Below are 18,782 nucleotides of genomic sequence, written 5' to 3'. Positions count from 1 at the left end.
CCAAAATCTCTGCTGAACTCTCTTTGTTCTGTAGCGAGACACAACTGGGACCAGAAACCATTACCCTAATTATGCCTCCCAGCTCAGCTGCTGTTAAAGCAAAAACAGCTGATGGCTTGATTACTGTAAGATTCAAATTTGTTGTTGCTCTCTTGTGATCTTTGAAACTCTAGCCCTTCTTCTAAGCAGGTAGATTTTCTGGATTACAGAGCAATTTTCTCTAGAAACTGAAGCATAAAGTGAGACAGATGATAATTGCTGGAAGTTGCTTTTTGGATTGTTGTGGTTTGGGGTTAGGGTTTTTTTTGTTGTTGTTCTGTCTTGTTTTAAACAACAAAAGTGTGGAAAACAGTCAAGAGAGAATTCAGGTTTAACCTTCTCTGCTGTCCTTATGATTATCTCCATACTTGAATAGAGGGGAGAATTTCACTACCTCTGGCAGATATTGCAGGTAGTTTTCACATTCTGATGGATAAGGACCTGCTGTAGCACTGTGATCTCTGATCCTTGAAACAAAACAGGAGTAGGAAGATGTGCTGAGTTCATAAGCAAAGGAGCTGGAGGAAGGAAGCAGAAATTACAGAGGAAAATAGCAAGAAATGGTATGTGCAAAGAGCGTGAGGACTTTGGTGTAAAGCTGACAGTTTTGGCATAGGGACAAATTGCTGGTAGAGGATACATAGCTCATAGAGGAAGAAGAAAGTTGCCCACAAACTTTGAAAGAAAAAAAAAGTCTTCCTGCATTTCAACACTCCTCTGTTGTCAGTAATAGCTGGTGAAACCTATCCTCACCCAGGGCAGGCTCACGCAGAGAATCCATCCTGCTAGTGCTGCCTTGTTAGCTCAAGTTCTGCTAAACCACACCAAAAGCAAAATTTAATATCCAGCTTGTAATAAAAAGGATAAAATACAATCTTAATGCATACAAATAAAAACCTGAATGATGCTCACAGATACTACCTGAATTCTGGCATTTCCTATTTTAGAAAGTCAAAGCCTCTGATCTCAACGTGTTTTTAAGAGACTTCTATGTTTTTGTGGTGTTGTGGTTTAGCCCCAGTTGGCAACTAAACACCACGCAGCCGCTCACTCACTCCCCTCACCCCTGTGAGATGGGGGAGAGAATCGGAAGAGCAAAAGCAAGAAAACTCATGGGTTGAGATAAGAACAGTTTAATAATTAAAATAGTAATTATAATAATGTTAATAATAATGTAATTAAAGGAAAATAATGAGAGAGAGAAATGAAGCCAGAAAAAAAAGGGGGAAAAAAAAGGAAAACCACAAACGATACAACCGCTCACCACCCACCGACTGAGGCTGCCAGTCCCTGAGCCACGATTCCTGCCTGCCCCTGGACAGCTCCCCCCAATTAATATACTGGGCATGACATGATATGATATGGAATATCCCTTTGGCCAGTTTGAATCCGCTCTCTTAGCTGTGCCCCCTCCCCTCCTGGCTTCTTGTGCACCCAGCAGAGCATGGGAAGCTGGCAAAGTCCTTGACTAGTACAAGCACTACCCAGCAACAACTAAAACATCCGTGTGCTATCAACATTGTTTTCATACTAAGTCCAAAGCACAGCACTGCACCAGCTGCAGTGAAGAAAATTAACTCTATCCCAGCTAAAACCATGACAGAAGGGAAGAGACTAACATGGCTGAGTTGAGACATACTGGTCAAACTGAAGAGGGAACTGCACAGGCAGTGGAAGCAGCGACAGGTATCCTGGGAAGAATATAGGGATGCTGCCCAGTTGTGTAGGGATGGCGTCAGGAAAGGCCAAGGTGTGGCTGGAGCTGAACTTGGCAAGGGATGCAAAGAATAACAAGAAAGGCTTCTACAGGTATGTCAACCAGAAAAGGAAAGTCAAAGAAAGCGTACCCCACCCAATGAACAAGAATGGTGGCCTAGCATCAACAGATGAGGAGAAGGCTGAGGTGCTCAACAACTTTTTTGCCTCAGTCTTCACTGGTAACGTCTCTCCTCACCCCTCCCAAGCTGATGGACTGCAGGATGGAGACCAGGGGCATAAAGCCTCTCCCACTGTAAGGGAAGATCAGCCAAGGGCAAGTCCTGCCTGACCAACCTAGTGGCCTTCTGTGATGGAGTGACTGCATCAGTGGACAAGGGAAGAGCTACGGATGTCATCTATCTGGACTTCTGTAAGGCCTTTGACACAGTCCCCCACAGCATCCTTCTCTCTAAATTGGAGAGAGATGGATTTGATGGGTGGACTGTTTGGTGGATAAGGAACTGGCTCCTCCAGCTCTTCCATGGCCTTTTGAAATTCTTGTTTGAAGAACAATATTTGGTGCACACACTACAATGACATTTTCTCCTTCAGCAATGATGTCTGACCAACTGTGGAGGTTACTACCTTTTTTTCCAAACATGAGGTTCTCCTCTTTTTTAACAGCTTTGCCTCAGCCACCTGAATTACCGTTGTAGTGTAGCCAACAATGTTGGCAGAAACCCTTACAAAGCTGATCACCACAGCTACTTAAGTCTTTCAATGGGATTGCATTCTTCTATGACAGAAACAATCCTTACATTCAAAACACAGGTGGTTCCTCTGTCTGTAGTTTCCTAGTTAGCGTGCTATGAAATAGCATCCCAGTTAGATGCTGTGAAATGTGTATTATGCAAAATACTAGACAAAACCTGAAATAATTGCTTCAGCTGGAATCTGAAGAAAAATCCAGACCTGGCTAACTTATCTGTGGAGTGGTACGTGCCTATCAACTTGTACTTAATTCAGAATATGCTATATTATGGTGGCTTTTAAAAAGCTCTGAGCATCGGCATAATTCTCTCCCCAGTGCAGCAGGATGACCTAGTGGCTGAGACACTATCCTAAAATATAGAATACATTACTTTTGCAGAACCATTGTGATTCAGGATCAAGTGGTATCTATCCAGTTACCAGAAAGGTAACAAGCCACACAATTGCTTTTCAAAGACTAAATGCTTTTTAATAAAATATGTTCACCTTAAAACCTGGACATACAGCTAGTTTAAACAGAAAGTGTTGCTAACCATATACAAACATATTATTTCAAGAAAAGGCAGACTCAGCCATTGGTAAGCTTCAAATGATTCAAAGTTACCAGATGTTATTGCTCGGTAATTATATTTAAAGTTTTTAGAAGCTGATGGACAGAACCAACCATCTGTTTTTCAGCAGTGGTGTTGCAGGTGAAGAATCTGGGACCCAAACGAAGAAATCCAGGAGCTACAGTGAAGATTTTCACCCATAACTGACTATACCAAAAAATAATTTATAAGAAGAATGAGCTCCATAAAAGACAGAGAAGCGGGACTGAATCCCAGTATTGCATATATATTATCTGGAGAGCTGTATGCTCCTATAATTAACGATTAAAGCATTTGTAAAGGCTTAATTAAATATTTTCAAAACAGGAAAAAACAAGCAGAAAGCCAAGGACAGCATTTGGATAAGACAATGGAGAAATGCTGTAAGAGCTGATAAAATGCTGTGTGCTTTTGTTGCTCTGTATCGCCAGTATCAAGCTACGGCCCCTCTGCATCCAGACATGGCGTCACGACAGATATAAATAAGGTTACAAAAACATTTCGCAGTTGAAGAGAACTTTATCGCCCTGCATATTAACTTTCAGACCAGCTGAATGCAGCTGAAATGCTGAACACGTGTGTCCAAGACAAGGACTACCACATCATCCACAGCAACCTTATAAGATTATTTTTTTGACTGGATCAGCTGCTACATGAAAAGAAAAGCCAGAGGACAGGTAGACAAATTTCAATCTATTAAATAGTACATTTAAATGAGTAGTTAAAAGTAATGGCATTTTCTTATTCCTTATAATTGACAAATTCAATAATTTTAAATTATTACAGTATTCCTTGACAAGCCAGGGCTCAGATAATGCCTCTGTCAACACTGATGAGTACCGGTCCACCCCGTCCTTTTTTTTTTTTTTTGCTTATGCCCATAGAAATAATTCTACCCATCATTAAAAGAAACTTGGAAGCTAAAGCTTGGTACCAACTTTTTGAGACTGAAATCATGCCTCCAAAAGGGAGGAATGTAGGCACAGCACTTCCATTACTGCGGGTAATCCTAGGTAACCACCTCATGGTTCTTACAGGCTGGACAGGGCTCTGAGCAACCTGATCTAGATGAAGATGTCCCTGCTCACTGCAGGGGGGTTGGACTAGATGACCTCTAAAGGTCCCTTCCAACCCAAGCCATTCTATGACTGTATGATTCTATGATAGGAATTAAATGTGGTAGTTTTTTTGCAAAGATTTTAATTTCTAAGGCAAAAAGCCAGATGCTTGGTCATGTTCTAGTTGCACATGGAACAAACCAGGCAGCAACAGCTACAAGAGTCCCAGGTACAGTTCTGGGTAGTCTGGGTCTCTTTTCTTAAAAGAAAAAGGAACAAACAAGTGATAATGCCAGCAAAATGAAAACAAGCTGAGAGGATGTAGAGGAAAATGCGACAAGCACAGGAATGAGAACATTATCTGGAGAAAAATAAGTTGAGTTTGATAAACACTAAGAAGGAACACACAAATTTGCAAAGCCAAGGCAAACTACGGGCAGTGCTGGATGTTCTCATCTCTGACTATCCTGGAATACTCTTGCTTTCCTTACCGCAATATAATTAATAATTAGCATGACATCCTCCTGGGCAAAGACTTCCAGAGAATGCAGTATTTACTGCCGGAAAGACACTGATGTGTGTTGCGTTAATAGTAGTAGTCTGAGGAGGGGCTAGGGGGACACCCTACCATTGAGTCACGAGGTTCAGACAGGACCCCCTTGCTTTCTAAACTTCTCCAAGAGGAGTCTAGGTGTGGCTAAGTCCAGTCTTAGTCTCAGACTTGGTCAGAGGTTTATTTTCTAAGGATGGTAGATGTAACCACCCATCAGAGTATTTGTTGTTAGTAACTAATTTGGCAGCTTCCCAGGCCGGTCATATTCAATGAGAACGATCACAGCTAGATTAATGAATAGTGCAATTTATTAAAGCAACAGATACACAGGTTCTTTGGATTACCGGTGATAGAATTGCTGGTTACAAGACGCACACAAATACTAGGAAAATTAGTAACACTGCTAGGCTACAAGTGTGTTAAGCAGATATAAAGCAACTCTAATGCCTTGGAGATTTAAAGTGAAGCTATAGAGAGGTTTCTAAGTTTTCCCGGGGAAACACTTGGTATAAACAAGTGCTCAAATCTTACCCAAAGGCGTCCCAGTGGCGGGGGAAGAGAGGCTCAGCCCATCAACTGGTCCCAGAAGTCAGAGTGGTACGCGATGGTATCTTCCCCAACACCCCTTTTCTCTTAACCTAATTTATACTGTTTTTTACCTTTCAGGTGGAGCTCGAGTGACTCTAGTCATACATACCTTCATTATGATTGGTGTAAAATTTCCTTGCTTTGCCCAGTGAGGGGTGGTTGCACCTTAGAGGCAGGTAGCTTTTGGGATGGAGGTATGTTTTGGTATTATAATGATAAAAAGGACAGCATTTTGACAAAAGCATGATAGACTGTTGGCTCAGGGTGACAAATATGCAGTGTACCAGCTCCATGGTACCGTGAGTTCCCATTTATTCCCAAATGTGCGGTGTACCAGCTCCATGGTCACAGAGCCTGGCCACAGTGTTTCCACACTGTTCCACCCTCCAGACAACTCCTCTTAGAGTCAGTACACCAAGTTCTCCTGGCATTGCTGACATCTAAGTTTACGAGCCTAGGGATGGAATGGATTTCTCACCTGACAGCTGCACCCTACCCTGCAAGCTTCTTCCATGCTGTACCTTTTCTGAAAACATAAGTTTAATTTCTAAGTCACCCCCAGTGATTAATCCACAATGTGTAAAAACAATTGAAAAGTACATGGCTTATAAAAATACCAGAGAAATCAGGCAGCCTAAACACTAAACCCCAGGCAGGTGCCAACTTTTTGAGACTGAAATCATGCCTCCAAAAGGGAGGAATGTAGGCACAGCACTTCCATTACTGCGGGTAATCCTAGGTAACCACCTCATGGTTCTTACAGGCTGGACGGGGCTCTGAGCAACCTGATCTAGATGAAGATGTCCCTGCTCACTGCAGGGGGGTTGGACTAGATGACCTCTAAAGGTCCCTTCCAACCCAAACCATTCTGTGACTCTATTCTGTGATTCTAAAAAGCACTAGTGCACAAACTTAAGTCTCAGATCATGTCCACACATTGTATTATAATATGATTATATAATTATTTATTGTGAGCTGGAATTCACTTAAATGCAACAATTTTTTTTCTCCTTTTTACCTGGATGTACAGTAATCCACAATCCAAAGCAACAGGTAATTGTAAGCCTAACCAGGTCTACTTTGCAACTTTTTTAAAAATCAGAGATCTAAAAGCACACCTTTTCCTTCGTGATGGGATCCATATGAATGATGCCATGCAGTATACAACAATATGTGCATACATCCAGGACACTACTGCTTACTAAAAAAGCCCCGTGTTCTCACCATGCCTTCACATTGCAGCAATTTTTCAGCCAACTGATACTTTCAGCTAAATAACTGCCAGAGGTTTCTGCCTGTTGAAATGGCACGACGAGGAATGCTATCAAAAAGGCAGTTATACAGTTAGCACAATCTGAGCAGGAAGAAGCTTATCTGCCTAAAAAAACAAAATCCAAGCAGGGATGGGTAATGCAATATGCTACAACTGCACAATGTAAATAGGGTTAAAAAAAACCCAAACCAACCAGGAAAGGCACACTGTTGTGAAGCCTTAAAACAAAAAAACCTGATGAAATAAAGTGGTAATGTCACCTATAATAGCAAAAGGAAGACATGATGGAAATGCAGGCTGACAAAAAAACACATCCAAACACAAATCTGAACTTATTGCTCACGACAATGAATAGCTTTTAGCAAGTGGTATCTTGCTGCCAGTAATAGGATGCATTGTCATTTGAAGTTTTAAAAGCGCAAATTTCTTTACATTGAAACTCAGTGGCTTTAGTTCACAATTACTGACAGTGCAGACCCCTTTCCAGCGGAGTGAGGAGTGCATACAGTATGCAAAAGCTGTAAAGAAGCTACCTAAAGGAGCTTTAGCTTGAGATGCTTTAATAGTTTCCTTCCTAACGACTCCACAACTGAAAGCAGCAAAACCACCTCTGACTTTCCACTTTCCCAGCTAGCTCTGACTGCCCCCTCAAGGTCATTTGCTCCCTTTGCCTCTGTTTGCAGGTCCAGTCCTCTCCCAGCCAGGTAGCGTTGAGGAAGAGTCAGAGGAAGGTGAAGCAAGCAGCAGGTTCAGCACTCTGTGTACCAGGCAGGGCTGCGTCATGTTTGTGTTGCTGCATCCATGCGGTGGGAACCACCCATCCTTAGATGTGAGGCTGAAGGCTACCATATGGATAAGGGAATAGATGGAGGAAAGGTGAGCGTGAAGGTTACAGGTAACCTTAATTACAGCCTGTCTCCATTCTGAGCCCTTAACTGTGATGCCTCATTATAATTCTTCACATATAATATTTTCAGCGAGTTCCTTCCACACACCAACAGAATTTGTAAACATGAAACATAAAATCTTGAGTAATCAACTATTTCCTTCGTGATGCAGATATGACTTCAAAGGCAATTTTGTCAGCAATGGAAACCAAAAGGATACAGACACCATATACTTAACACATATCAAAAAGACTAAGAATGCCAAATTAACCCCAAACAGACAGCTCCTACTGTTCTTTTTACCACGGAGAAACAAGGAGGAAAAATTTGGTAAATTGTTCCAGATCCATCAGCTGCATCCACAAAAAGTCTAGCTGAACAGACAGCTTCAGTTCATTTTCAATTACATTTTTTTCAGCTAGCTTTATACATGCTCAGAAATACTCCACATGATTATGGCTTTGGACATTGAGTAGTTAGCTCTTCCATGCCTGCCTGTAACACAGCTATTATAAACTCCAGGGTGATGTACTCTCTTGTATGGAATAGACAACTTGACACTCCAGGGAATTTCACCTTGATAACATAATTTAGCAGCATCCACAATTATAATTTCCTTTTTGCAGGGGAATTTGTACAGTTAAGTAGTTTCAAATAATTTATTTTTTTAGTTACTTTAAGAGAAGCATGTGTATTTTGTTTGTATTAGCTTTGGGGAGCTTCCAAGAGAGCTGTCTGAATTTCCTGCGTTTTCAGCAGAAAAATAAAACCTTCAACTAAATAAACTCACTCTTCCAAAGGATTGGAAGAGTGGAGGGGGAAGAAGGCAGCGCACAAGAAAGCTGCTCTTACACTCAATGCGCAAATGAACTTCAGAGCCAAGCCTTCGGTGACAGAAATCTTATCTTCAGCTATTTTACTGGCATATACTCTTTGACTGTCCTATGTCAAACCCATATAACTTTTGGCCATAATGTTGAATTGTGGGAAAGCAGGTATTAAGTGAAAATTGCAGGCATCTCTGATCACTGCTTATAAATTAAAGTAGAGCTGTCACACCAGAACAAAGTTTGTTGCCAGATGTTTTACTAAATAAACCTACCATCCTGACGCTCGCTATCATTGCCTTCCTGAATAACTCAGTAAGCTGTAAGAGCTGGTTTTCAGCAATGTCTCACCATTTTGTCAAGCCAGCCCACATGATAACACAACATTTCCCAAGCGAAACACAACACTTTCAGCCCGTATCACAACGCAAACCTCCAGGACAGCCTGCAACAAGGCTACGCTAGAGGAAATGCCATGGTGATGTGTCCTGTCCCACAGAAAACAGCCTGGGAGCAGTCTGTTCCAAGGGGAAACATGCCAAATGATACCTGCCAAGGCAGCAAACCCAACTGCTTCAATACTCCAAAAACCTGTTTGCCACAGGGTTTGACTTCAATAGCCACTGACCAAGAAAATATAAAGCTGTTTCTGAGGACATGTATATATCCAAGTGAAGGTGCAGATACTCTATTGGTACTTCTCATGTGACTTCACTGTACCATGTTTATTATTTGGCCAACCTCCACTAATCCACAACTCATCTCCTGGTCACACCTTCGCCTTCATCTCTTCTTCCATCCATGCCCTTGCTATCTTTGAAATTCCAGTCCTAAAACACTTCACATTGAAATACTTTAACTCATCCCTATTACCCTACAAAGTCAGGTTCCCAAATGACTCAAAAATTTCTAGACATTGGCCTAAATTCCCTCAGTGTTTTACTGGTTCTTGGTGATGCTTCACTCTCTTTGCACTGTGCACATTCTACCTGTTTATTGAGGATTTTACAACTGGGAAATCTAGCTTGTTTAATTATTGCACTGCACATCCCTGTGTGAGTTTAATAGTGGCATGAGAAGTTAACTGGCAAACAGTTTTAGCAGAGTCACTCCTTCGCTGTATGAACAATGAAGTATATTATCTTTTTCTAGAGAGGATCTCTTCTGGCAGCATGGCAAAACTTCAGGAGGGACAGACATTGACTCCACTTGACAGTCTGGTTTTTAGGGAGATGTGACCCAAAGCTATCTCACTTCCCAGGGGAATGCTACGGCTCTTAAGCTATAAGTAGGGCTCCTCTGCTTTAAAAGGAATCAATGAGCAGTCATCTGGACCCAAAAGGACAGAGAGGCACCTAAGTGTAGGAGAGATGCAGACTTTGGCATTTCAGTGAGACTGGGATTCAGTATCATGACTGCAGAAGGCATTCAGTTCCAGAGAAAAGGACTTCAGATAGTCCCCCTCTTCGGCATTTCATCCCAGCATCCTGGCTTTTCGAAACTCCATTCTTGGGAACCTCCCATCTAGTTCAAGTGCTGAACTCCACCAAGGAAAGCAAAGGGGTGACAAGTCTCCTTCCCCAGTGATTTCCAAGGATGGCAAAATGACAAATCAACTATACAGATGAAATAAAATTATTTTCAACCCAACTGGCTTAGGAAAAGTAAATGACTATGGAAGGCATTTACTCAAGGTCAAGCTTCAGAGGCCAGTCTAAGCCCACTGGCATGATTTTAGCTGGGATAGAGTTAATTTTATTCACTGCAGTTGGCATAGTGCTGTGCTTTGGACTTAGCATGAAAACAATGTTGAGATAACACACAGATGTTTTGGCTGTTGCTGGGTAGCGCTTGTACTAGTCAAGGACATTTCTAGCTTCCCATGCTCTGCTGGGTGCACAAGAAGCCAGGAGGGGAGGGGGCACAGCTAAGGGAGCGGATTCAAACTGACCAAAGGGATATTCCATATCATGTAACATCATGCCCAGTATGTTAACTGGGAGGAGCTGGCCAGGAGAGGGAGGCAGCAATCGCGGCTCTGGGACAGGCAGCGTCGGTTGATGGGTGGTGAGTGGTTGTATCATTTGTGTTTCTGTTTTTTTCCTTTTTTTCCTTTTCCATTTTATTATATTATAATTATTGTCATTATCATAATCATTATTATAATTATTATTTTATTGTAATTATTAAACTGTGCTTATCTCAACCCACAAGTTATTTTTTTTCTGCTTTTGCTCTTCCGATTCTCTCCCCCATCCCACAGGGGTGGGGGGAGTGAGCGAGCGGCTGCATGGTGTGCAGTTGCCGACTGAGGCTGAACCATGACAGTCCTTTTTGGCGCCCAACGTGGGGCAGGAAGGGTTTGAGATAAGAACAGTTGCTGGTCACAGCATTGATTCATCTGTTCTCAATATTAGTTTGTCCAGTCTCTACCATGCTGATTGTAAAGTACATGTTAAAAATTGCTGTTGGTTTTTGTAGTTTGCTGTGCTCTGCGGTGATTAGAGATGTTTTGCCTTGGAGATTTGTTATGAAAGCACTGGCCTTGACCATTATCGGTTATTTAGGTTTTGCATGGAAGCCATTACTGTACTTCGGCTACCACCTCATGGAGGCAATTAGCAATTATACCTCCTCCTCTGAGAGGTTTTTTATGGAGGAAATACAGAATGGCACATTAGCTACCATCTTATATAATGTCTCCTCCTTCGTTACAACATCTTTTCAGTATCTTGAACATCCTTGGGTAGTTAAGATATATCTGTTGGTATTGCTTTGGCAGATGGTTTCACTTCTGTCTAAGGTTAATAAGAAATTTAAAAACATTATCCAGAGATCTGCCCCAAGGCTTGATAGCTATGCGTGGCAGGGTATGTGGGATAGTATGGGCAAATGCCTAAGACGGTGGGCACCCCCAGTGTCGTGGGGCTTCACCCCTGAACAAGTGCAGAATCCTGAAAAATTAGTAGAATATTTGGAGGAAGTATGTTGTCACCCTGGCAATTCCAGAGAGATACAAATCACTGCCATGTGCTGGGGTCTGGCTGATGACTATTGAGCCCTATTTAACACTATTCAGTACCCCCAAGGGGAAGAGAAGGTCTCTGGATCTAAAAAGACAGAGACAAGGAAAACGACAACCACTGCAGCTACTCCAACCTCAGTAACAAGCGTTGCAACTAAATCATTGGACCAACCCACGCCAGTATCAGTCGTCCCTATACTCAAGAAGAAAACTTGGAAGAGAAAATCAACTCGTTTAGAAAGAGATGATGAAGAATCAGGGCCATCACAAGAAGAGGAGGAGGAAGAGGAAGAATGTGTACAGGAAATGGAAACTACCCGATCCCTATCCTTGAGTGAGTTGTGGGATATATGGAAAGATTTTGGGCGTCATTCAGGTGAGCACATTGTCACCTGGCTGCTCCGATGCTGGGATAATGGGGCCAGTAGTTTGGAATTAGAGGGGAAGGAAGCCAAACAACTGGGATCCCTCTCTAGGGAAGGAGGCATTGATAAAGCAATTGGAAAAGGAACACAAGCCCTCAGCCTCTGGAGGCGGCTCCTGTCTGCGGTGAGAGAGAGGTATCCCTTCAAAGAAGATATTGTATTTCGCCTAGGAAAATGGATGCCCATGGAGAAAGGTATCCAGTATCTGAGGGAACTAGCCATGCTTGAGGTGATTTATGGTGACCTGGACAATCAACAGTCATCCAAAGATCCAGATGAAGCCCAATGCACAGGATCCATGTGGCGCAAGTTTGTATGGAGCGCACCATCCACGCGTGGGATCTCATTGGCAGTAATGTCCTGGGAAGATGACAAGGCAGCAACGGTGGCGGACTTGATTGATAAAGTCTGGGAGTACGAAGCAAATCTCTCTTCCTTGCTCGTCTCTGCTGTTGAGAAACTGTCCCGGGAGTTCCAGCAATTCAAAGAAGATATGTCCTACTCCTCACCAGTACAGACCATATCTCAGCCATTAGGAGTAAGCGTCCCACGACACCCACCAAGAAGCTCCAGCACTGTCCATGCAGGAACACAGTATTTCCAAACCACATGGAACTGTGAGAACAAAATGCAAATACTCTTTAGCTGAACTAAACCTGATCATTTTCTAAGGTCCCAGAAATCCTGGGAGGCAACTGTTGCTAGGAAAATGACAACTTTCATGCTAAGAAAGTTAAAGTTAAAACTGTAAATCTGTATTTTTCTCAAATCATGCTTGAAATAATAATGAACTTTTCTTGCTCTTGAAAGGAAATGGAGAATTCTCCATTTCTCCTTGACACTAAGCAGTAGTCCCTAGAGGTATGGGAAGATTTTGTTTAGTTGGACTGGTAGAACAGGAAAGGAGAAGTTCTATATGCAACCCCAGCTCCACCATACAAAGATAACTAGATCACCATGATACAGGCTTTAATGAACAGAACCTGTCGACCTTGAGTAGAGATCAAGGACTTTAAAGATGTTACTCAAGAGAGAAAGTTTCTGATTCTAGCGCTACACATGCAGCTTATCTGTAAAATGTCACCAGAAAAACTGTTTGGAGGTGTTATACAATAATTACTGCTACATGAACTGAAACTTTGACACTTCCTGATTTTTTTTTTTTAAATTGCATGGAAGTTCTTATATAACACAAAGTGTCACATTTTTGCATTTAGTATGTAAATCCTACTTATTGAAATCTCTAGACCTAAAAGTCTATTCCTTAAAGATGGCTTCTGATGAACCTCTTTGAAGCAAGTGATCCTTCAAAAAGGAACAAGCTTAACACTTTTTGCAGGAGGGTACAGTTGCTAACACACACTCCAATGTTTCTGCTTTAGTATGTATGTAAGTCCAGATTTAAGAATCCTTATCATATCTTTAATGATTGTTTGGAACGGGTTCTTATCCTTTGTATCCTATGCAATGTTTAACCTAAGTATAAAAGTCCTTATTTCTATCATGAAGAAAAATAAGATGGAAAAACATTACATCTTGCAAAAAGACAGAAAAAAGACCAATTAGCAATTTTAAACCAGTTTTCTTCACATTTTCCTTTCACACTTCCCAAACTTTCCTCCATACAGTACACCACAGTTACAGGAATGTAATTTATCCACCAGTTCCTTGTAGCTCCAGCATCATCTCTGACTATATTATCGACTATTTTCTTCACCCTTGGTATTATATTTGGCAGTAACAGTTATGACACTCGTTGCAAAAATATATATACATATAAGAGCATATTTCCAATGAACCTACTGCTGTCATTCAAGAAAATCACTCAGTGCTACAGATTTTGCAGACCTATCTTCAGTGTCTAAGCAATTTTAATTGAGAAAGTATCAAAACTAACTGAATCCCTCCCTAAAGCTGCCAACTGCTGAATTCAGAAGTTCTCCACTGGTTCCTCACTGATTAGATACTGTGGCTCAGCATCTTTGCCATGACATTTGAAAACCATCATTGTCTTGGAATTATGACAGTTGTCTTCCACTGAAAGCACTGCTCTGAATAATTTTGACCTTACTTAAGAGAAGAAACATCACAACCGAAACTGTGGAATCCAAGTCCTCAAAAATCAACGTGGACTGCATCAAGTTTCCATAATTTCCATACTATCCAAGCAGAAGATCTTCTGGTCCTGATGGCACATGAGCTGTCAGTGGGAAAAGTCAGTGCTACTCTCCACACAGCAGCCAAAAGACTCTGCCCTTAGGGTGAAAACTGCTATTGAAATGTCTGTGGGAGGCATAAGAAAGTCAGAAGGAGTTCACAGAGCAGACATTTCACATCAGTACCATTTGGGGAATGTTGAGGAGGCAAGGGAAGTGGTGTTACTGCTGAGACCACCTGGCATTCCTCCTGTGCCTCAGCACTGTATGATTCTTGCTTTGCTCAAACGAGAAAAATCACTGCAAAGGTAAACTGAGTTAAATAAGACATTAAAAGAAAATCTCCATAAAATAAAACTGTAGATGGCCTCCCAACAATATTAGCCATGTTTAATAATAATTATAATAATGGTTGATTTAGCTGGTTGCCGTTCATACAGAAGGTGATAGTGTGCACACAGTAAACTTTTGCTGGTGATGCAGTATTCTTTGCATGTTGTAGCTCCTTAAATACTAACAGTGCATGATAAAAAATGTCAGGTCCCAGATAATAGACACTTGAGAAGGGATTACAGTACAAGATTCCCAAATTGTTGTTAGCAGGAATATGCTGCTTTACAGCCATCATTTTACCCCAGAGCTGAAGATAAATCATGGAGAGTGCTTTTATTTCTTCTGATATATTAAGATATAGCAGCATGATTAGAAAAGTAATTCAGAAATACAACTCTCTGTGAGACCACTTGACATACATACTCTATTAATTCTTTCAGTGGTGATAAATATTTTGAAAATTAAAAGGGATAGACAAACAAAGATATGAGAAACCTATCATATTAAAAGGAAAAACTGCATTATTGATCTTTGAAGTGGTTTGCAGTCTCAAGGATCTATAGGTAAGCCATTTTAAAATATAATAAAGCATAAGAGAGTGGTTTTATTTGTTTTCCTCCTACCTTACCTCCTCTTCAAAACTAGTCACTTCCAGTAGTGGTATCATTTATTCTATTAAGATGGGACTGAAAAACCACCGCAACCAAATTTCAAGAACTGCTCTGAATAAAATGCAAATAGGTAGGAGATGAGAAACATCCCTCTGAGAGCTGATAGCAGGCAAACCAAATAAATAGAGTAACTTTTAGATTAAATGTTGTTTTTACTACATTCTGACTTATTTTTCAAGTGTATTCCCCTGGGCACTGCATCAATTTTGATAAACACAGAAGCTGATGACCACTGCTTTGCTTCCTGCTGAATGGTCTGGAAGCACAGAGCAGCTGTAGTCTGAACACCAAAAAAAAAACCAAAACAAACAACCTTTAACTGAGATTTGGAAAACCCAAAACTCACAGAAAAATAATTCTAGAAGCCTCTATACACAGGTACCCATTCCAAAATGAACTAGAAGCAACAGATGACATTTTTTCAAATGCTGAAGAAAACCACTCTTGATAGAAATATGGAAAAAACCTACATTATGCAAACAAATAAAATTTGCCAAAATATTTATGAAGTCTCACCTATCTTGGGATAAAACTTATTTTTGTGTAGTCTGGTTCCTAAAGTGCAGCAGTGACAGATATGGGCAAGATGAGAGATCACCGTGTTTGGAAGACAGAGAAACTCTTGTGTATATTGTACATCCATCCTGGAGTCCGTCAACTCTTCCTCATGAAAAACCTGTAAGCAATTAAGATTGTTTACCTATAAATTAAGCTAAGTTTTCTAATGAACTCTAATTAACAAAGCCCGCCACAAGGTATGATGGCTAATTTATTGTGGAAAAATAATTTTATATTTCAGAAAAACTCAGTGAAGCTTTTTCCCATGGGAATGCGACATGACTCTTCCTATCGTCTCGATTTATCAAAATCTAAGAGATTAGTGTGGGAATGGGAAAAGTTGTCATTACTTGTTCAGATAATTTTTTTTCCCTCTGCAAGTGCCACAGATAAGTTGCCAGTGAGTAGCTTAAAGACCTGCCTTTAGAAACAGCAACATCCATTCTCTTTTCAGTTTACCTGGAGGGAAGAGATATAGTTAAGATTTTGATTCCTATTGCAATGAAAAAATTAAATCTAACCTGTAATGTTACAATCCATCTTCTTTTCTCTAGAATAGGAGGGTTGTTTTTTGTTATTAGTAAACAGTTTCTTTAAGATCAAGAGTTTGGGCTAGCACTCACTCAAATGCTGGAGTGAAACAGCCTCTGTACATGCTGTATCAGCCTGATAGCAATAAAAATGCAGCAGAACACAGTGTCTTTGAAGAAGATGTCATACACTTCAGTAGCAGGCCACAGCTCACTCCACTTGGGCTCGAGCCTAAATATGAACAAGAGCAGTTCTGGAAAACCTTCACCACATGCCAGTAACATATCTGAAGGGCAATAAAAAAAAATCTTACTCTTCTCAACCTTGTTTCGGAGCAGCGTAGGCAATCACAGACATCTCCCAACAGTGCTGGGGATAAGAATATAGCAGGAGTAAATAACAGTAATATATCAGAGTCTTTTCTCATTATGAATGTTCTAAAAGGCACTCCCCTGAAATAGATTTATGTTTGGTCTGTCACTGGCAGAAAACAGATGTAGAATATGACTATCAGCTTCTTGGTTTATTTTTTGTTTTTGTTTAATTTCTTTCCCTCTTGAAAACCATTAGAAAATTTTATGCTGGTATAAATCAAGAAAGAAAAAAAAAAAGAGTATTTATGTGTTAATCCAAAACCCTTCCTGCTGTTGCTTTAAAATGAAAGCTGCAGGGTTAAACCCTCAAAAACCAGACATCAGCCTGAAAACAGAGGCTTCCCTTTATCCCAATGTGTGTTAAGACTTTTAGCCATCATGTTTGTATCTAACTTATAGCATGTTAAGAACTGATACTTTTTGTCCAATTTCTGGGTTATTGTTCCTGTAATTAACCAATTCTGTGGAATAATCTCTATTTACAAAAACCGATTTGGCATACAAAATGTGCAATGTACTCCTCTATCTCGCTTAGTTCCTAAACTGCAAAGAAATGAAACTTCAGAGGAATCGCTGGTTACATGAAAGGGAAATAGAGGTTCATCTTTCCAATTACACCCATTAAAAAAAAAAAGGGTGACTTTACAGAATTCAATAAACATGAAAACCAGAGATTCTTCTAAAATTCTATTTCTTCTAAATAGACTCTTCACAGGTTTTGACAGGTTTCCCACAAAGTTATTTCACAGAGAACTCCATGTGATCCTTCCTATGAGCAGCAGGAGAGGAACCAGCCCTGGCAGGGAACTTTTGGTTTTGAATTTCTGCCTATATCAATTATTTTCTTTCTCCAAACCTTTTTCTTTTTCACTTCATACCAAGACTGTCTTTCAATCTTATTTGACTCATTCCCTTTAAAATATTCTCCCTTCCTTCATCCCATCATTCGGTCCCCGGCCACCCACACTGCCAATTAACAGCAGTTAACTTGCATGACATTATAGGTAATATTAACAACAGCCATTGGCATGAGAATTGCCCTCGGTGAGACAGCGCGATATGTTGTTCAGGGGGATAATACCTCTCCAAGAAGATAAACTGTAAGTTGATGGGACCGTCCTTCTGTAACTTGGATGCAACTGGAATAAATGTGGCTCTATACAGGTCAAAAATGGTCCTGTTTTAACTTCATGTTTCAGTTCATACAGATTTGAGCAGCAATTTGACAGGTGAACAATTTCATGCATGATTTTATCCACAGTCTGAAGCATGCCATCTTCCTCTTATCATCTTTTTCAAAATCACTAAGTCTTGATTTACCTTCATTTCTCTTATTTTCTCTGGTTGTCTTTCCAATTCTGCATCACAGATATCCTGTGATGGCCTAAAAGGGTCTGAACAGACTTCCTTCTACATCCATTTCCTTTACTTTATATGGCTGCATGTTTAAAAAAAAAGTACCGATATGTTTGTAACATACTTCTGGTTTTTAAGCACTACATTTTTCAATCAAAACCTTGCTTTAGGTACACAAAAAGTTTGTTTTACTACATTGTTGAAATACATAGCAGTTACAAAAATAAATCCTACTCTTTGGAGAGCTACTGCATTGGGTTTTTCTGCTTGGCTATGGAGGTTTGACAAAGCCCAACCATCCAGAGCAATCAACTTCTGAAAAGCTCTGAACAACCCACTCCTGTGAAGGAGGCAGCAAGAAAAGTGTCTAAAGACCAAATTAGCAAAGAAAGATGCTTTGGAAGATCAGTACTGTTACTTTTTTTCATTCAAGCACTTCAAAATTTGTCATTAGTTTGAATTGAGCAACTGTTGGCTTACAAGGCAGCAATAAACAGTATTTACAGAGAGGCTTGTGAAGGCTTTCTCTTAATAGATTACATATTCTATCTACAGCTTTTGCTGGATCACACCTCAGGTCCTTCTAAAATCCCAGTATTGCATCAGACATCCAGCTCTCTCAAATGCAACACAGGTAGATGCACAGCAGAAAATCCAGCATGCAAAATTCCACTCTTTAATTTGGGGAGGCATGAAGGGACCCTGAGATAGTGCTCATACATTTCTGAAACAAGCTCTCACAACTTCTTTAGATTAATCATCTCCTCTTTTAAGGACACTCCTTTAAGTGGTCTTATAAAAAATATGTCTTTTTGAGTACAGAAATGTAAACAAATGCCATCATTTATACCCTTTACTGCAAAAAAAATGACAACACCCTAAACCTATATAACTATTAAAGGAGGAAAATAAGTAAAAAATTAGGCTTTCCTCAAATGTGTGTAATGACAAAAATAATGGGCTTTTAAAAATACTTTACTAGGTGTTTGTATTCCTAATGACAGAGTTCTTCCCACTTCTTCCAATTTGTTCTCACAGCTCATAAATCTGAAAGATTTTTCAATCAGAT

Source organism: Phalacrocorax aristotelis, chromosome W (genome assembly GCF_949628215.1).
Source record: "Phalacrocorax aristotelis chromosome W, bGulAri2.1, whole genome shotgun sequence".
In the NCBI taxonomy this organism is placed as follows: domain Eukaryota; kingdom Metazoa; phylum Chordata; class Aves; order Suliformes; family Phalacrocoracidae; genus Phalacrocorax; species Phalacrocorax aristotelis.
Note: the sequence above shows the minus strand (reverse complement) of the source record.